Source organism: Mytilus californianus, unplaced genomic scaffold (genome assembly GCF_021869535.1).
Source record: "Mytilus californianus isolate M0D057914Y unplaced genomic scaffold, xbMytCali1.0.p SCAF_7, whole genome shotgun sequence".
NCBI classification, from domain to species: domain Eukaryota; kingdom Metazoa; phylum Mollusca; class Bivalvia; order Mytilida; family Mytilidae; genus Mytilus; species Mytilus californianus.
In genome coordinates, this window is record NW_026262723.1 from 88,478,214 (window position 1) to 88,500,525 (window position 22,312).

The 22,312-nt window shown below is 33.0% G+C and overlaps 1 long non-coding RNA gene across 1 annotated transcript in view; it reads left to right on the plus strand.

Moving 5' to 3' along the window:
* Positions 1 to 19,586, plus strand: part of LOC127708296 (uncharacterized) — a 34,209-nt gene extending 14,623 nt beyond the window's left edge. Inside the window, exons 2-6 of the long non-coding RNA XR_007985232.1 lie at positions 4,383 to 4,571; positions 6,810 to 7,002; positions 8,799 to 8,855; positions 14,663 to 14,812; positions 15,665 to 19,586. This is a non-coding gene — a long non-coding RNA (uncharacterized LOC127708296). The remainder of the gene's footprint in view (positions 1 to 4,382; positions 4,572 to 6,809; positions 7,003 to 8,798; positions 8,856 to 14,662; positions 14,813 to 15,664) is intronic.
* The last annotated feature ends 2,726 nt before the right edge of the window (positions 19,587 to 22,312 follow it).

Here is a 22,312-nt window from a genome sequence, read left to right on the forward strand (position 1 = left end):
GACGAAACGAGCGTCTGGTGTACAACATTTCAAGCCAAGTATCTATGATGGGTGTATTTACATCAACTTACAATCTATATGTTTGATTTGAAAGTTCTAGCAATTTGCAATGATTATAGTAATAATTAGACTTCCTAAATTATTAACTATTACATATAGAATAAAAAAGCACTTTTCATATTTCTGCGTTAAGCCCTCTGTTGTTGACCTGGCAAGGATGTTTTGGCGATGTTCACACTTTATTTTCATACTAGAGAAGAACGAGGTTAATTCTATTCGCATTATTTTTTCTAATCACAGACGTCGCGTAAACAAATTTGTTGCCAAAACTAGTTGATTCGAATTAATATCTTTTCCAAAACTAAATTATAAAGAAACCCCTAAAATTTTATCCAAACAATAACATGAATAAGTACCATTGGTTGGTTTTTTCTTACATTCTAATGCTTTGTATGCTTTAATCTATTCGTTTGGTTTTCTAATGGTGAGAAGTTCTCATAACTGCAATAAGTGTCTGATATTAGTTGACATAAAAAAAAAACATACAATATGGAATGTTTATAAGTGTGAGAAAAACAAGCGTTAAAAATGAGATAACTAAAAAGCAGGACTGTAATGGTGAATTTGAATTGCTTGCTATTGAAATCTATTTGAATGTGTTAATCATGAATAAAATCCTTTTATGTACAATCTCCATATGTGCACTTCAAAACTTCACTAAAATTTACCACGCGATGTATACGTAGGAGATGTATTGCTCATTACAAAGTTTTTTTAGACTAACGAATGGACTATGAATGGAAAGAATCAAAAGAAATGAGCGTAGGGACAAGATGATTCCTACAGTTCCGATAAACACACATATGACACCATGACGCGATAGAAGTAGGATAGACAAACAACAGTCCTCAAAACACTACACCGAAATGTACGAACGCTACCTTAAACCGGTGGTGATTGAAATTGCCCAGGAAGGGTATTGAATCTTCCACGATATCAATTTTCATTCATATTTGATAAAACAACTAATATAGTATGTGATAATGTGCCAACATATAAAAAAAACTGCCGGATTTGTGATTGTTCAGCTCGTGGTGCAAACAGTATTCATTCGAATATTGAACGAGAATAAACTTCTTAACATGTCTTCCACTTTCGACATCGAAAAAAACATATTTTTACTGTATATACCTAGTATATTCCTTAATCATTTTTATTATCCCTTTTTTAAATATTCTAAATTATTTTCTCCTGATATTGACAACAATCGATGTTTTATCTAAACAATGAAAAGTAAGATGATCCCTATTTGCAGATGGTGGTATTAAGGGGAACTGCAAAAGCTTCATTAGAAGACTGATTCCTGACCATTATTAAATCAATTGCAGTATAAAATGACAAAAAAAAAATCCTTCACCTATAAACGATAAAATTATTTCATTTTTGACATATGCATATTGATACCTAAAGAAATATTTTGCTTTTAGTCCAATTTTATCATTTTTGAAGAATTTTTTAAAGAATTGCAATGTTCTGTAAATATTGCGCAATTAACACTTTAATATGCATTTGATTTGGAATAATGGTATTCTGTTCACATGATTTTGAGAAAAAAAATATACGAGAACCATCAAAGGCCATTTTGTTTTATCCTTGCGAAATTTAGGAATGTTCATTCTTGACCTTTGACCTTGATTTAACAAAAATTGCACCGTGCGAATCATTGACGACAGGACAAAACAGAAAGTACAGACAATAAGCTTTCTAATGATAAATAATAAAGCCTTATGTTAGGTGGTTGCATTAAAGTCGTCAACTAAGCGTCTCTTTGGAAAATGTCACTCGCCTACAAGGTTTTTAAAGAGTTTTCTATCCTCATTTGAAAATTATTCAATAAACAGTCACGAAAAGGAATATTAAAACCTAAATCTAATAATTCATCTTACAGATAAGTAATTCAGAAGGTTTAGATTCAACAAATTAGGAAACTTTTGCCAAATTTGGTCAGAGAATATATTTTTTGATATATATCAAAAAGATGACAAAATGCATTTAATTTTCTACCTAAGTGTTCAATGTTGACAGAGTCTTTCAAATCTGTGGAGTATCTGCTGCTTTCCAGAACTATTAATCTTTCGTTCATGTCTTTCAATTTTTATTCTTAGACTTAAACTTGATATAAATTTTGTTAGATTTATATACCGCTGTCATCTGATTATGCATCTATGATATTTTTCCATGCATCCAACAAATCTGATGTAAATATCTTTTCAAAACAACCTCAAATTTATAAAGACTTATAAAAATGTGTCTCTTTCGAATAGATAGATCAATAGTCTCTATAAAAAAATGTATCTCTTTCGAATAGATAGATCAATAGTCTATATAAAAAAAAGTTTAAAAGAGTACGAAGGCATCGCGGTGGTTATTGTTAAAGTTGTATTAATTAAGCTTTACATAGTAGGTTTGATGCATACCATACCAAACGATAGATTTAACACAGTGATCAAATAAATAAACAAATGTTTTGTATATGCATATTTCATATCATTTTTTAGCTTGAAACGTTTTTTTTTTCTTTCTTTTCGTTAAAATTGTTTTTTTTTTTGTTAAACTTTCCAGTACCTAGATATATATTTTTATTATACTTCACGTTAAAATGCCATATTTTGATTGGCTAATACGAGGGTGTTAATTTACTCTATTACCCTTCATGGAGACGCTTGATCAAGTGTGCGCTTTATTAAATACGGATGGTTGTTATGTACATGACGTCATAGTTTATTACTTTGAATTTGAATTTTAATCGACAGTAATAACAGAACATTCAGTATAATAAATTAAATAACAAATATCTGAGAAGGTGATAGAGCAGATTGTTACCCCTCGAAAAGACATTGTCAACCTTGGCTTCGCCTCAGTTGACAATGTTTTCTCGGGGTAACAATCTGCTCTCTCACCCTCTCAGCTACAAATATATGTATGTTATTTATATAATATTGTTTAACACATTCTTAATTATTATGACGAATGTGGAAATTTATTCAAAAGCCTTCCACTCTTATATATAGATATTGGAGCTATTTTTCTCTTTCGTGCAAACTTTAAGGCACCATTCTGTATCAGACAATAGTACGAGCGGCGGAGGACATTTTAGCGGAAAAAATCGGCTGTTTAAACACAAAAGTATAACCCAATTTAGCGCCAGATTTTTAATCCATTTAAGCGAAAAGTTATTTTACCAATGCCCTTTTTAACGATATAAATTAAATTGTAGGTGATTTATAAATGTATATAGTATCAACACAGTACATAATAAAAAATATCGTGTCCATTAAAAGACAGCACTAAATGTCTAAAAAGTTCATACAAATGATAAAAGTCCGTTATAGTCTGGAATCTATATCCCAATGAACGTAGGTAATGGGTTCTTGATATGTCCCCTTTACAACACTGTTCATAAAATGGCGAACTGTTCCTTCTGTTTATTTTGTCTAGATTAGGGTTCAGATTAATCGATACTTCTGTTTGATATGCATATGACTATGTTGTTGTTTGTAATTTGATAGTACTATCCAGAAAAACTATCACATATTGCACTTTTATCTTCTGCTTTTTCAACAACATTTATTTCCATGTTTAACAAAATTGTAAATGCAGACAACTTAAACATTTAGCTAGCATACATTACTGTTCACGGTTTTATTATGGTAAGTATTATTCAACCAGATAATGTTTCGCTCAAGTGGGCTATCGAAAATACAAGTGAACGTATTAATCCGCAAAAATGGGCTATAATCTCTGCGCTTAATTGTCCCCTAGCAGTTTTAAAATTTTCGCAAAAATGTCCTGCCAATGTATAAGCCAAGTGATATTTTTCATTATCTAAATTGGCATTCTCATATTTCTGTTTGAATAATTAGGGTAAATCGTTTATGAAAAAATTTGAATACCCCAATACATCGTTTATGTGAAGTCTGATTACCTTGATATTTAGTCTGGTAAGTACTAATAAAAAGTATTTTGAACTCCCTTATATTCTATTGTTAGAAATAACAAGAAACATATACTGAAATAAATATAAAGTATCATGAGGCCGCAGTTATTGAAAAGCTAAATAACTGCATCATGAACATTTCTCAAACCATTTTGTATTTCAACATGAATCACTATTCTTTGGAAGGATTTTAGTAAAGTAAAAAGAACAAAAGAAAATCTTCAGTGCATGGTAATAATCTTTGTTTATAATATAATATTTCTTTGTGTCAAATATACGTTTTCACCCTTTAGTTTTAGCTACAAATAATTGAATAGGATGCTTCGTGAGTGGGTATTCGGCAAATCTAATATTATCTTTATTGTACGTTTTCTATATTTAATAGTTCTACAACATTGATTCGTAAATAATGAAGATAATAAAACAGATTATGATAGGGACTGGTAGTGCTAGTTTTCTGATGGTCATTATTGGATTTGTAACACCAGGATGGCTTATCGTTAACGTTGATTTGCCAAAAATGCAGGAGCAGGAAATGAAGAAACAACCTGTTTGGATGCAGAAACAATATAAGGTATTATACATTGTTTGGGTACAGAACCAATATAAGGTACGATACATTGTTTGGGTACAGAACCAATAGCAGGTACGATACATTGTTTGGGTACAGAACCAATATAAGGTATGATACATTGTTTGGGTACAGAACCAATATAAGGTATGATACATTGTTTGGATACAGAACCAATATCAGTATGATACATTGTTTGGGTACAGAACCAATATAAGGTATGATACATTGTTTGGGTACAGAACCAATATAAGGTATGATACATTGTTTGGATACAGAACCAATATCAGGTATGATACATTGTTTGGGTACAGAACCAATATAAGGTATGATACATTGTTTGGATACAGAACCAATAGCAGGTATGATACATTGTTTGGATACAGAACCAATATAAGGTACGATACATTGTTTGGTTACAGAACCAATATAAGGTGTGATACATTGTTTTGGTACAGAACCAATTTAAGGTATGATACATTGTTTGGGTACAGAAGCAATATATATATAGTATTGGAAACAGAACCAATATCAGGTATGATACATTTTTTGGATACAGAACCAGTATAAGGTATGATACATTTTTTAAATACAGAACCAATATAAGGTTTGATACATTGTTTGGATACAGAACCAATATAACGTATGGAACATTGTTTGGATACAGAACCAATATAAGGTATGATACATTGTTTGGATACAGAACCAATATCAGGTATGATACATTGTTTGGGTACAGAACCAATATAAGGTACGATACATTGTTTGGTTACAGAACCAATATAAGGTATGCTACATTGTTTGGATACAGAACCAATATCAGTATGATAGATTGTTTGGGTACAGAACCAATATAAGGTATGATACATTGTTTGGGTACAGAACCAATATAAGGTATGATACATTGTTTGGATACAGAACCAATATAAGGTATGATACATTGTTTGGGTACAGAACCAATTTAAGGTATGATACATTGTTTGGGTACAGAAGCAATATATATTCAGTGTTTGAAAACAGAACCAATATCAGGTATGATACATTTTTTGGATACCGAACCAGTATAATGTATGATACATTTTTTAAATACAGAACCAATATCAGGTTTGATACATTGTTTGGATACAGAACCAATATAAGGTATGATACATTGTTTGGGTACAGAACCAATATAAGGTATGATACATTGTTTGGGTACAGAACCAATATAAGGTATGATACATTGTTTGGGTACAGAACCAATATAAGGTATGATACATTGTTTGGGTACAGAACCAATTTAAGGTATGATACATTGTTTGGGTACAGAAGCAATATATATGCAGTGTTTAGAAACAGAACCAATATCAGGTATGATACGTTTTTTGGATACAGAACCAGTATAAGGTATGATACATTTTTTTAAATACAGAACCAATATAAGGCTTGATACATTGTTTGGATACAGAACCAATATAACGTATGATACATTGTTTGGGTACAGAACCAATATAACGTATGATACATTGTTTGGATACAGAACCAATATCAGGTATGATACATTGTTTGGGTACAGAACCAATATAAGGTATGATATATTGTTTGGATACAGAACCAATATAAGGTATGATACATTGTTTGGATGCAGAACCAATATGAGGTAAGATACATTGTTTGGATACAGAACTAATATAACGTATGGAACATTGTTTGGACACCGAACCAATATAAGGTATGATACATTGTTTGGATACAGAACCAATATAAGGTATGATACATTGTTTGGATGCAGAACCAAAAGGTATGATACATTGTTTGGATATAGAACCAATATAAAGTATGATATATTGTTTGAATATAGAACCAATATAAGGTATGATACATTGTTCGACAATGGTCAGTTTTATGTTTTTTCCAAAAGATTGTTATTGAGAAAAATAAAAAATTCCGATTTCGGACACAGAATAAAAAGTTTGTAAACTTTGTCAAATTTGGATAGTAACATTTAGAAGAGAAAGAGGAGGGGCTAATAAGAAAATCATATATCGAAGGACAGACATCGCCATAGGTAAAAGAAAAAAAGATCAAAAGACCAACACCAATAAAAATATAATAAATGGTGATACAGTGTAAACGAGGTTGAAAAAACGAAACACCAGTAAACACAACGAAATCTGGGAGCGATCTCTGCTGCTCCTGAAGGGTAACTTCCAATTACATTTCATAACTTAAAATAGGTTAATACAATTTTACATTATTCAGGAAAGATTAGCCCTTATGAAAAAGGACCCAAACAAACCTGATATGCAAGATTTAAGAATAACATTTGGACCATTTTATATGCGATACTGCATGACGATGAAAATTGGAACGATTTCTACTGATATATGTGTAATGATGTCATCAGGCAATGCCATAGATTTGTTGAAAACTACAATGCGAAATAATAATTCAGGTAATTTTCAATTATCAATATAAAACATTTGAGAAATTGTAACACTTTTAACTTAGATATGTAAAAGTTATCCTCCAAATCCCAGGTGTTTATTATCCAGTGTTTGAATTCCCATTTCTTTGCTTAGGTTTAGGTTTATTGCTCTTCAACTGTTGATGTTTTCTGAACTCCTATATTTGGTTTTGATCACCACTAATGAAAAATGAGAAATTTACAAATTCAAACATATGGTACAGCGAAATAATTACAATACGTGTATGTATTATAAGGATTTGTACTTTTGATTGACTGAAGGCAATGGTGAGGCATTCCAAAATCAAATTGTATTTCTCAATAAAATTTAATCTTGACATTACTCGTTATTTCATAGTTGTAGCATATAAATGTCATTGTAAGAATTGAATGCTTCTTTTTGTATTTATATAGGGTTGCAAAAGCGTGCACATTTTTAATATGATGCGCTTCTGCGCCTCATATAAAATGTACTTCAGTCGACGCTGCTTGTCCATCCCAATAAAATTACAAAAAAAAATGATAGCAGGTGCTTTTCTTCTCGCATGCTATTATTTTAATATTCGTTCTGATGAAAATGGAAAATTTGTTATATTCTCCCCACTGATGAGAAATAATTTTCGAAATGTGAATATAATGGATTAAGTTAGATTCAGTATCATTTCATTTTTTTAGGACATGTGCCACTAAATATTTTGTTTTCAATTACCGTTATAGTTCTTGGCTTTTTGTGAAAACTTCTAATTTCACCGCAACTCAACATCACTTCTGAGGGCCAAGTCATACCTGCCTTATCATCAGAACCACTCTTGTTGATAAATCGTATGTAGTAATTTTCTTGATCGAAGCTGGGACCAATGGAACGGCCTAACATTTCATGACGTGAAACATAAATTCCAAAATAATTTAATACTTTAGCTCCCTGACCAAAAGCGTCCACCAGTTGTCGCAACTATAGGTCACCGTACGGCCTTCAACAATGACCAAACCCATACCGCATAGTAAACTATAAAAGGCTCAGAAATGACAAAATGTTAAACAATTCAAACGTTAAAGCTTGCTTTATGAATAAAAAAATAAACGAAAAACAAATATGATAGACAGCTATCCATAAATATTGACCGACGATTTCTTATCGGAGTTCTTCCTCTTTGATAATGATTTTTCTCAACTTTTATCATTTCTTTGATATTATTTCGAATCAATAATGAAAAATAACTGTAAAGAGCAAACATCTTTGAAAATTCAGTTAATGGATTTCATCTATTTAGCTGAATGTGAGGTCCAAAAAACAAAAAGAAAAACATTCGAGACATTGGAGTAAAAATGGTGACTATCAAAATTTGGAATGCTATGTCAAGTTATTGTTTTTCTTTGGTTTTAATGGTTTATTTAAGAAAGTTAACGGTATTGATATCAAATTTTGTCGACCTGACTTACAGCACATTTATTCTCTGAGCGATAAGGAGGATGAGGTTATAAACCTTTTGTTCATCTTTGACCGCAGTATGTTGAACTCTTATAATGTCTATTCGTGGTTGATATGTGTTTTGGGAAGGTTGTGGCATTGTGATGTTGAGACCACATCTTCTTTATTCCCTCTTAAGAACACTAGTCAGCCCTAAACAAACAAGTTTACACAAACAACCTCAAATGTTTTAACTAAACCCCTAAAAGCATTGCATATCGGTTGAAGCAATGTATGAAGTTCGCAGTCATAAACTTTTCAAACAGTTACAGACATTTAATACTGTATGATTTGTATTATATTTTAACTCACCCAGCTATGCAAATGGTGGAGGAACTGCACAAAAATGGAATCAATATATCGATAGAATCAAGTAAGTTTTTATTTTACGATTGCATCATTTTGGGTGTTAAACTAAAATACACCCATATAAATTCATTACATAATTTTTCAATAAGCATAATTTGAAGCAAGTTTTTAATATTGGTCAGTTTGGTATTGTATGAACTATGAATTGCCTTACAGTTTTAACTCTTATTGTTGGAGAGGTATGGGTAAAAATTAACACAATCAATGCATATCAAATAAAACAAAAATGAAAAAGTAATGAACTTCAATGACAGTGTTTTACTGGAAAATTACCAAAAGTTACTTAGTTTAATTTCCATATGGGGTGAGAGCGAAGCTCGAACCCCATATGAAATTTACTGATCCCATATATATCGTATTAGGTCACTAGCACACTGTGTAACGAATTTATCTTACCGATTATCTCTACATGTTGCATTTAGACAAGTGGTCTATCAAAGTGATCAAGTCTTCAATATAAAGCAAATCCTTCCGTTGGTTTATAAAAAAACAAATGCCAACAATAAAAATTTCTTAGCTTTTAATATGTTTTCTGCATTTGTTTCAATCGTTCATCATCAATTTCTTCCTCTGTTGTCCGGGTGAAACGTTTCAGATTTTTCCTCAACGTCGTGTTGGTTTTTTATACGACCACAAAAAAATTTTGCGGTCGTATATTGGTATGACGTCGTCGTCGTCGTCGTTGTCGTCGTCGTCGTCCGGCGTCGTCGTCGTCCTCCGAAGACACATTGGTTTTCGCACTCTAACTTTAGTTTAAGTGAATGGATCTCTATGAAAATTTACCATAAGGTTTAATACCACAAAAGGAATGTGGGGATTGATTTTGGGGGTTATGGTACCAACAGTTAAGGAATAAGGGGCCAAAAATAAGCATTTTTGTAACTTACAGACATAACTTGTGTGTTAGTGTATGGATCTCTCTGACATTGTACCACAAGGTTCCATATCACAAAGGGAATGCTGGGATCTATTTTAAGGGTAATTGCCTACAAATTTTAGGAATTAGGGGCCAAAAAGGGGCAGAAAACAAGCATTTTTCTAGTTTCATGACAATAACTTGTGTGTAAGTGTATGGATCTCTCTGACATTGTACCACAAGGTTCCATATCACAAAGGGAATGCTGTTATTGATTTTGGGGGTAATTGCCTCCAAATTTTAGGAATTAAAGGCCAAAAAGGGGCAAAAAACAAGCAGTTTTCTAGTTTCAGGACGATAACTGATGTGTAAGTGTACGGATCTTTATGAAATTGTACTACAAGGTTCCATATCACAAAGGGAAAGCTGGAATTGAGTTTGGGGGTAATTGCCCAAAACGTTTAGGAATAAGGGGCCAAAAAGGGGCCAAAAATAAGCATTTTTCTAGTTTCCAGACAATAACTTGTTTTCAAGTGTATGGATCTCTCTGAAATTGTACTGCAAGGTACCATACCACAAAGGGAAGGCTGGGATTGATTTTGGGGGTAATTGCCTCAAAATTTTGGGAATTAGTGGCCGTAAAGGGGCAAAAAAACAAGCATTTTTCCAGTTTCAGGACAATAACTTGTGTGTAAGTGTATGGATCTTTATGAAATTGTACTACAAGGTTCCATATCACAAACAGAAAGCTAGATTTGAGTTTGGGGGTAATTGCCCTAAACGTTTAGGAATTTGGGGCCAAAAAGGGGCAAAAAAACAAGCATTTTTCTAGTTTCCAGACAATAACTTGTGTTCAACTCTATGGATCTCTCTGAAATTGTACTGCAAGGTACCATACCACAAAGGGAAGGCTGGGATTGAGTTTGGGGGTGATGAATCATTAGGGGGTTCAAAAAATTTGTGGGGGGGGGATTTTTTTTTCCTTTTTTTCTTTGAAATTTTCCATTTTAAATTGGTTATTTCTGATTTATATATAAAAGCAAATAATAATGATATGGTTTGAATAGGTAAATTAATTTTTTTTAAGTTCTTAGACCACATTCATTCTGTGTCAGAAACCTATGCTGTGTCAAATATTTAATTACAATCCAAATTCAGTGCTGTATCAAGCTTGAATGTTGTGTCCATACTTGCCCCAACTGTTCAGGGTTCGACCTCTGCGGTTGTATCATGCTGCGCCCTAGCGGAACATTTTATTTTTAAAGGGACGTAACACCACTACTAACCATGAATTGAAATAAACCACGCCTACTAACCCCATATGAAATATACACGGCCTCAACGCGGGCGCTTTCGGAAATATTCTCGTTATATAAAGGTGAGATTTAGAATTTACAATAAAGGATAAAATTGAGAATGGAAATGGGGAATATGTCAAAGAGACAACAACCCGACCAAAGAGCAGACAACAGCCGAAGGCCACCAATGGGTCTTCGATGCAGCGAGAAAATCCCGCACCCGGAGGTGGTCCTCAGCTGGCCCCTAAATAAAACTGTGTACTAGTTCAGTGAAAATGGACGTCCCACTAAACTCCAAAACATATAACTGAACTAATATTAAAAAACATACAAGACTAACAAAGGCCAGAGGCTCCTGACTTGGGACAGGCGCAAAAATGCGGCGGGGTTAAATATGTTTTGTGAGATCTCAACCGTCCCCCTATACCTCTAGCCAATGTAGAAAAAAGAAACAAATAGCAATACGCACAGTAAAACTCAGATTAAAAGAAGTCCGAGTCCGATGTCAAAATAGGTAACAAAAGAAACTAGGCAAAATGACAATGAAACATAAATTAACAAAGGACTACTAGCAGTTACTGACATGCCAGCTCCAAACCTCAATTTAACTGATTGAAAGATTATGTCTTCATCATATGAAAATCAAGTGCAATTCCTCCCTTCAGGGGTTTAGTATCATACCATCATAAAATATATGAGAAGATGTATGCCATCATCATCGACATGATATATCAACATATTTTATTAGTTCATAAAAGAGAGACAAAAGATATCAAAGGAACATTCAAACTCATAAGTCGAAAATAAACTGACAACGCCATGGCTAAAAAAGAAAAAGACAAACAGTCAAACAACAGTACACAAAACACAACATAGAAAACTAAAGACTGAGGAACACAAACCCCATCAAAAACTGGAGTGATCTCAGGTGCTCCGGAAGGATAAGCATCTCCTGCTCCTTATGTGGCACCCGTTGTGTTGCTCATGCTAGTACAAACCCAGTGATAAGGCTAATTCGGTAGGTCATATTCTGGTTAAAGGGGGACGGGATTGATGTTACGACGATTGGAACATATCCGTCGTCATCTGTGAAACAGATGTCAATGACGGTCAACAAACTCGTGATAGCGTCCGTAAAATTTACGAAGCAAAGAGATCAACTTCACCACTTGGTACTCTTGGTTTAATAAGCGTCCTTGTGAGCAGAAACCCTCTATCAAGGAAATCATGATAGGAAATACAAGCCCTGGAATATCGTATCAACTGGGAGATATATACTCCGTATGTAGGCGCTGCTGGAATGTTGCTACATAGAAATGGAAAGTTCACAATTGGGAAGCTGAAATAGTGTCTTTTGTCGTTTTTTTTTTTTGGTTTTCAACGGACCCTCATTGTCAATTTCTAGATGTAAGTCAAGATATGAGGCTGACTTAACTGTATCTTTTGTATCCTTTATCTCAAGTTCGATGGGATAGATACGTTGAACATAGTCTACAAATTTTGAATTATTTATTGAGAGAACATGATCTATATAGCGGAAAGTGAAGTTAAAGGATACTGTAAGTATAAGTAACACGACGTCCCAGTTGGTACAATATTCTAGAGCTTGCATTTCATATCATGATCTTTGATAGAGGGTTGTTTCTTACAAGGAAGCTATTGAACCAAGAGTTCCAAGTGGTGAAGTTCATCCCTTCGAAAATTTTACGGACGTCATCACGAGTTGGTGGACTGTTATGAAATATCTGTTTCACAGATGACGTCGGATATGTTCCAATTGCCCGTCCTCTTTTACTCGAATGTGACCTACCAAATTAAACTTTTAACCAGGTTTGTATTTCAATGAGCAACACAACAGGTGCAAGATTTTGACCAGGATCTGCTCATCCTACCAGAGCACCTGAGATCACCCCTAGTTTTGATTAAAAGAGGTTCATGTTTTTTTTTGCTTCAGTTTTTAGTGTTGTTCCTTGTGCTTTTTTTCAAATTTATACCGGTACAGTCTTGTCTGTTCTTTGTCATGAAATTTTTTGGCCCCGTTGACTTAGGTCGGGGCCATATAGTGTTACCCTTATCTGGCATTCCGTCATTCCGCAATGACCAGTTATATTATATAGCTCTTCAACTGTTTCGATTTTATATACACTTGGCTTTCAAATATTCGACTTTGAGCGTTCCTGATGGAGGTAAATCAGGAAAAGCGCTTCGGACGCATTAAATTTATAACGTGTTGTTTTCATTTTTTATACGGACTGTTTTTTCTAAACGCCTTCACATATTGAGCTGATTTTTACTATGTGAGTCTGCTATGATAAGTTACAGACCGAGTTTACGTTTAGTTCCGCTCCTTTGATTTTTGTCGAAATTACACTTTGGACTTTGAAAATTTCGTGAAAATAACAGTTATACGGACTTTTTTTCTAAACACCCTCACATATTGAGCTGATTTTTAATATGTGAGTCTACTATGATAAGTTACAGACCTAGTTTACGTTAAGTTCCGCTCCGTTGATTTTTGTCGAAATTTCAGGCTTTGGACATTGAAAATTTCGTGAAAATAACAGTTATACGGATTTTTTTTCTAAACGCCCTCACATATTGAGCTGATTTTTAATATGTGAGTCTACTATGATGAATTACAAATTGAGTATACGTTTGGTTTTGTTCCGATGATTTTTGTCAAAATTACAGGCTTTGGACTTTGAAAATTTTGTGAAAATAACAGTGATACGGACTTTTTTTTTCTAAACGCCTTCACATATTGAGCTGATTTTTAGTATGTGAGTCTACTATGATGAGTTTACGCTTAGTTGTGGTCCGCTGATTTTTGTCGAATTTCGGGCTTTGGACTAAGGAATATTTCCACTCCTGAAAATGGCTTCATGCCTTTTTTGTGAGCGGAGCCATTCGTGTCGTTCCGACACATATATTTTTTTTTAATTTCAAAATTTCCTATTCAGGGTTAGAAAATTTACAACACCGTTTATAAATTTGGTGATGATAGTTATATAAGAGTCAATTACCAATCGTAATGCCTAATCACTTGATATAACATATCAACAAATTGTATATAAGTAACACGACGATCTGGTTACCCTTACCGAATACGGAGCACCTGAGATCACCCCGATGTTTGGTGTTTTTTTTTGTGGCTCATTCTTTAGTTTTCTATGATGTGTTTTGTGTACTATTGTTTGTTTTATTTAGTTTCGACTTGTGAGTTTGAATATCCCTTTGGTTTCTTTCGATTCTCTTTTACTTGTTTTGTTGACATCAGTATCTAGATAAGGTATATCTGAAATACGACAAATGCATATTATGTAGCTTAACCTCCAATTGAATATTTTTTTTTGGTTAAAATGTCCTTTTTTTTTAATGACAAATTTTGCGAAATCTCTTAAAACTGCAGTTCTGAACCATCTAAAGGCATTAATAATTTGGTAACATGTTCGAATATATGCTAAAATGGTGTTTAAAAACATTAAGGGACACACATGTAGCTGTAATACTGTTAATTTTATTAAAGGAAGCCCCGGTATGAAATCCATTTAGGAGAAATTGGCCTTACCTCATTGAAATAAATCTTTTTGAGAACTAAAAATAAATAACGATACTGTAACTACATGCTTATACGTTGTTTCTGCTTCTATTTTTCAGTGATTAATATTTGTATAGCCATAATTGTTGTTTGCTCACTAACTTTGATACAGTCATTTGTCTCCTTGGTTTTGACCTTAGTGTACAGCTGTAAACGGTATCCACGAAAAATACTTGGAGTTGTTGGTAGTATCTCCTTAATTCTTTCAGGTAAGCGAGATGTTTTTTCACAATATCTTAAGTTGTACCAATCCTCACTAAATGTTTGAACATTTTCCTCAACAAAAAACAAAATCACTGATGTTGAGTATTTTGATTATACACGTTTCTAAAATAAATTAGAAGGGATCCAAAACAGGTTTTTTACTACTTTTAATTTGTAAGACTTGCATTTATTTTTGACCAGATTTAGTTTTATTTTTCTTTGTATTTTATATATGAATTACTATCAAACTTGTCACCAGATTTGTTGTTACCTATACGGTTCCCGGGATTAAATAAAACTAGTGAACTAAATTCGATTATTAGTTCTTTTTCGTTATAATCCCTTTCCTAAGGGGGTTTTCCTTTGTGTCCGCAATTTACAATCATTTTGTAGAGTAATGCGATATGCAATTAGTTTGTTGTATGTACTTCAAAACTTTTTTTAGAAACAATTTACTTTTGTACTCTATATGGTTTTTAGTAAAACTATAATCCGTAGCCATATTTAACTTATTTAATACCGTCTCCTGCATGTGTAACTAAATGTCGGCGTCAGTAAAAATCTAACAAAAAAACATCATTAAATAACAACGCTTTACATCGTATCAAAATGAAAAAATATAGGACCAAAAACAAACCAGTAACTAAAAACAAATCACACGACAACGTTTCAATCAAAATGAAATTGGTCTCATCCTAAATAATAAAATCTATTCTATCAAAAAAAGCAAGTAAAATTCTTAAATATTAGCAATCAGTAAATGAAATTAATCACTTTCTTTTGGCAAATTTCGTTGATAACATGATAATCTAATTTATATTTAAATATAGTCATATGTTTTTTTCTTCTCTTTGAAGGTACAATCACTTTCCTCTTTGTAATCATATATTTAATAATGAATGGACAGTACACGAATGTGTTAACTGCACAACATCTTGAAGACGCTTTGGATTTAGGGTTTCCTTACTCGCCTGTATTATGTATGTTGGGATCTATCATGTATTTTGTTTGTGCCGGCATACTTATTAATTTGACAAAGAACTCAAAAGGACAGTATAACTATGAGATGATGGTTATTGATACGTCAACGGGTGGTAGTACGTATATTGCAAAGACATGAATTGTTATGGTTTTTTTTAACTTTTGTAGTTTCTGAAGTTTTTTTTTAAACATTTCAACTCATATTATATATGAACGAGGAAATAAGTATCTACCTATACCTATTATGTTTGTGATATTGTTTATGTTAAAAGTGTGATCAACGCTCAAACAAAGGTAAAAGATATATGAAAAAAGGAAAGGAGTTAAGTAACTATTTAATACAGGGTTGATACGAAGAGGGATGTGCGCCGATTAAGAAAAAAAGGAAAACGGATAGGTTTTTCATAACAAAAATGCAAAATATGAAAATGTATGTCAGTTTTTAAATCTTAAGCCTTTCCAATGAACTTCATGACTTGTGGTTATGAAGTAGCATATTTTTAATGAGCAGCATGCTATTGTTAATCATTTTATTAATATTAAATATAATGATTTATATTATTATAAATAAACATATTATATCAAAAGAATTTTTCGTAAAACAGGACATTTCATTATGATTTAATAAAGGAATCTTCATGATATTTTAAGAAAATATTCTTATTTAGAAAGGGTTGTGAAGACCTGAAAGAACCTGCAATAAGTTACCAGATTAAATATTATTCATTCAAAATATATTTTACAGGTTGACAAAAATAAGAACATTTGTGATAGAGATTATACATGTATAACCCCAGCTTCGTCATCTGTATATACCAATAAATAAATAAGTGGTGACGCCTTGCAAGATATTGACCTCATTCAAATAGATTTTACAGGTTGACAAATATAAGAAACTTTGTGATAGAGATTATACATGTATAACACCAGCTTCGTCATCTGTATATACCAATAAATAAATAAGTGGTGACGCCTTGCAAGATATTGACCTCATTCAAATAGATTTTACAGGTTGACAAATATAAGAACATTTGTGATAGAGATTATACATGTATAACCACAGCTTCGTCATCTGTATATACCAATAAATAAATAAGTGGTGACGACTTGCAAGATATTGACCTCATTCATTGGATAATGCAGTTCACGATTTGCTACGGGAAACACTATAATTATTGTGATACAAATAAAAAACAAATGGGAAAAATTGTATTATAAAAACTCATCAAATACACCAGGCTTATATTGGTACACTAGAAGCACATTTCGTCTACATAAGACATATAAGTGGCTCTGGAATCAAAACAGTTAGAAGGTTTTATCAAATATGAAGTTGAAGAGCATCAAAATCGAAAATTCCAAAAAGTTGTGTCAAATAAGAGTAAGGCAATTTATGCGTTGGGGTAAAATAACAAAAATATAGAACTCATAAGGAAAATTCAAAACGGAAAGTCCCTTATCAAATAGCAAAATCAAAAGCTCAAACACATCAAACGAATAGAAAACAACTGTCTTATTCCTGACTTGGTACAGGCATTTCCTTATGTAGAAAATGAACCCTTAGTGTTTCGAATTATTTAACATTTCAAAAACAGTAAATTTATCGAAAATGAACATGTCAACGATATTGGGTTGGCGATACCATCGGGGATTAAACAAACGTTTATATATCATTTACACTGCAATCCTGTCAGTGGTTAATAGAATTAACATAATACTCAAAGGGGCATCAGCTACGATTTAGACAAAATGTGAATAAGTATGTTTCAAACATTTATAAAAACGGTTTTTATATAAAATTTTAAGTCAAATTGATGATCATAATTTTTTTGGATATAAGATATGTATATCTGCTGTTGTAGACATGACAAAGACTACATTTGCCATAGGATCTTCAAAATCATTTGAATCAAAGCCTAACATGATTCAAGTAGAAGCTCTATGGTACAACATCTGGAAAAATCATTGAAATCTATTCAGTGGTTTTGGTGAAATTGTCGAAACAAGATGACTTCTCTATTTCCACATATGACAAAAACATGCTATGTTACGGAAAACACCACATTATTCGGATAAAAAATAAAAACAAAAGATATACAATGTCACTTCGTAAGCAATATTCAATTGCAATGAATTTATAACGATCGGGTGTTTAGGTTGGCCATTGAATAAAACGGTTTGTAAATTTCATGGTTCAGTTCAATGTTTGAACAGTCATTATCCGTTTATAATATTCATCCGCCGTTTAAAATTTTGAACAAAGTAGAAGAGGTAGTATATGAGATGATCTACTGAGTTGAGAAGTAAGGATCTTGATGTTGCTGAAGAAAAAAAATTAGCAAACCAGAAAGACGAGGAGTAGACCGAATTCCAGACAATATCATCAAGTTTGCAGACGTTAGTTAATATAACAAAAATCAAAATCATAACAATTATAGATTTAATGACCTGTTTATCTTATTCCAGTCCTGCACTAGGTCATGTTTTTCTCTTACTGTTAATAGCGTCTTTACACTAAATCCTTTCGATGTTGCAATTGTACTGATTGATACTTTAGCCTTAGATACATGATTTTTTTATTAGTTGTTATTGGCTTTGAACTAGCTGTCAGTAACAGCTAGTACTCTCAGATCTGTACTTAGTGTATTTTTTGTTGTAGGGATGTATCAATACCCTGCCACGTCCGGTCTGTGCTTTTTACTTGTCCCAGGTTAGGGGGAGGGTTGGGCACCTGCTAACATGTTTAATACCGCCACATTCTGTTTGTGTCTGTCCCAAGTCAGAAGCCTGTAATTCAGTGGTTGTCGTATCTTGCTGTATATCATATTTGTATTGCTTTAATTGTTTTTTACATAAGTTAGGCCGTTAGTTATCTCGTTTCAAATGTTTGACATTTGTCATTTCGGGGCCTTTTATAGCTGACTATGCGGTATGGGTGTTGCTCAGTGTCGAAGGCCGTACGGTCATTTGGTCTCTGGTGGAGAGTTGTCCCATTGGCAATTATACCACATCTTCTTCTTTTTATACTAAAGTCTTTTTAAATTTTCGTCTCGCAATTTTATAGATCCTCTTTATTATTTCAAATGTATCCGTTTCATTGATTCTCTTGCCTGTTGCAAACTAAATATATATGATTTTCCTTCAAACCCTATTCCTTCTTGCTACATATATTTTGCCACTTTTATCAAATTTTCTTGTTGTCCCTATCAATACAATATTTGTTAATAAAAATACAAAATCTGTACCTTCCAGTATGAACAATCGTATCTTAAATATACAAAACGATTAGAAATTAAAGAATGTGACGCGCTGAAATACTTTGAGTTTTAAACTTTTTGCGACGTCAAAATTGCAATGCAAAAACAACTACTGTATCTAAGCAATAATCCTCCATTTAAAACATGATTATATATTATTTTTTTTGTACACAGTTGTTTGTCTGTTGGTAGTTTTTCGTTTTTTGTCATGGCATTGTCATGTCGTTTTCGACTAACGAGTTTGATTATCCTTTTCGTATATTCCGCCTCTCTATTTAGAATGATTTTTTAGATTGTTTCAATTTTTGCATTTAATACGCTAGCCTGTATAACATCCTTTGGAATTCGCCGAAACAATTTAATAATGAAAACTGTCACTGTCCTGAACTAGCTTTGTGTAGGTTATAACAAAACCAGTGTCTATGGAATGTAATTATTGCTGCCAACATTTACCATATTATGTCATGTTAGTCGAGATATTTAATGATGTTAATGTGTTTAATCTTTTATTTATGTATTAAGTAAAATATGTCAAACTTGCCGCCTTTGATTTTGTTTTCGTCAGACTGAATGGGATTTTTTACTGAATTCTCTTGTATGAAACAGAGGAATCTAATAAGTCGAACTACTGTATCACTAGCCTGTCAACACTGAGGTTTTGAGTTCGAGTCCCGCACGTGGCAGGTGCGCTCGACTCTAATCAGTTAAGACATAGAACTGCTTAAAATAAAAAAATATCGGGTTTTTTTTTATCTACACTATTTCTGGATATAAAAGTAATACATTTCCTGAATTAATGTCCCCTTGGTATCTTTCGCCTCTCGTTAACATTTTGTAGTCCGTTTTAAGTCTAAAAATTTTCTTCATATGGAGCAACATTTAATACATATAAATCTGCATTTTTGGCGACATTGTAACATGATGTGACGCAAAATTATATACTATATCAACTGGGAGATATATACTCCGTATGCAGGCGCTGCTGGAATGTTGCTACATAGAAATGGAATGTTCGCAATTGGGAAGCTGAAATAGTCTCTTTTGTCGTATTTATTTGTTTTCAACGGACCCTCATTGTCAATTTCTAGATGTAAGTCAAGATATGAGGCTGACTTAACTGTATCTTTTGTATCCTTTATCTCAAGTTCGATTGGATAGATACGTTCAACATAAGTCAACAAATTTTGAATTATTTAGTGAGAGAACATGATCTATATAGCGGAAAGAGAATTTAAAGGGTACTGTAAGTATAAGTAACATGACGTCCCAGTTAATACGATATTCCAGAGTTTGCATTTCATATCATGATCTTTGATAGAGGGTTGTTTCTTACAAGGAAGCTTTTGAACCAAGAGTTCCAAGTGGTGAAGTTTACCATGGCTTCCGGGGAGAAAGTGGTATTTAAATATAAAGATCTGGTATGATTGCCAATGAGGCAACACTCCACAAGAGACCAAATGAAACAGAAATTATAAACTACTAGAACACACCTGTAAAATCGGGGGCATTTAGAGGCTGGTTGAAATTATGTAAACTGTAGTAGGATGTATTTTTGTAAAAGATTTTATGACTGGAGAATTTCAGGAAAGGTATCAAAAGTCATAGATACTTGGGGACAGGACAATTTGTTTTAGCCCTCCCCCTTTTTTCCAAAGTCCGCTATTATTTGTTTCACACAGATACATTTGCTCTTTCTGGTAGCTCTTCATTGTCACTGACAATGTATTAGCCTCCTAAGAAGAAATAACACGTACAAATGGATATCTCTTATTACAGGGCAGTCTAAATAATTGTGTTGAAATGCTATTTAATCTTTTTGCTGTGACGTTTTCCGGCAACGTAGGAAGGCGTCAGAGCAGAAGAATTATATAGCTTTTTTTAAGACGCCATAATCATTTGGATACTCTCTATATAATATATCAGTGACCGCCGTGGATAGTAAACTTGGAATTGATGGTAAATAGCAAATACACTTTATTTATAGTATATGTATGATCATAGTATACAGAAAAACGAGAAAACTAATTGTCCTGTCCCCAAATATGTGTAATTTTAGGTTAAAAGAGTCCTAAACGGAAGTCTTGTCTATGACTTAAAAGTCCGCCCGAAGACAGAAATAATATCCGGACGCCTTTATTTTCGTTTTCCTCCCAAAATAACCTAAACTGAACAATCATAAGCGAGGATGACAAATGCGACTATGCATGGTATCTATAGGACACAGAGGTATGATGATTAATTTATTGTGGAAGGAAGAGAAGCGACACCCAAAATGAGGTCTTCTCATTTAATAGTATAGATAGGCCTTCAACAATGAGCAAACCCCATACCACAAACTCAGCTATAAAAGGAACCAAAAAACTTAAGGTCTAATTTATGTACAAAAATAATGAACGAAAAACAAATATGTAACACAGCAACAAACGACAACCACTGAATTGCAGGCTCCTGACTTGGGACAGGCACATACAGAATGTGGCGGGTGTCAAATTAGTTTGAAGGCGCCAACCCTCCACCTAACCTGGAACAGTGGTGTAACAGTACAACATAAGAACAAACTATAAAAATCAGTTGAAAAGGGCTTAACTCATCAGATGGATACAAATAAAAATACATCTAACAAAGACACAGAGTGGACGTGGACGGGTACTTGTACATCCAAACAACAAAAAGTGAAAAGACGTCATAAACAGTCAGAGAAAAACATGACCTTGTGCAGCCAAGATAAAGGTATCGACAGATTGTAGAGCCATGATTGTGCATATGCATATGTATATATAAATAATATTTAGTTTGAATTTAATTTACTCATAACAAAATCAATATTAATACCAATAAAAATAATATTCAAAGATCTAATTGCAGTGTTGAATTGGTAACCTTTAAGAATAAGTTTATTTAAAGTATTTATTTGTTATACCCCACTGTAAATAGTAAGGTGGAACTTGTTAAACATAACTGACTCACATTTTTGCTTCCGCTTGAACCTAATCTTTATGAGTTTTTCATACCATATCAAAGACTACACACTACACGTATGCTTCAATTTACGCGCATTTTGGCTTTAGGGAAAAGAAGCTAGTATTATCATTTAACTTCACGTTCAGCTACATTGATGATTGATTGATTGTTGGTTGCCTATCGTCCTCTTTATAGATTAAGTCCTCTCACTGAATAGTTCAACGGTCGGTGACTATGTTGAACGCACCTATCTCCTCGAACTTGAAATAAAGGATATACTATTTAATACAAGTAAGTCTGCTTCAT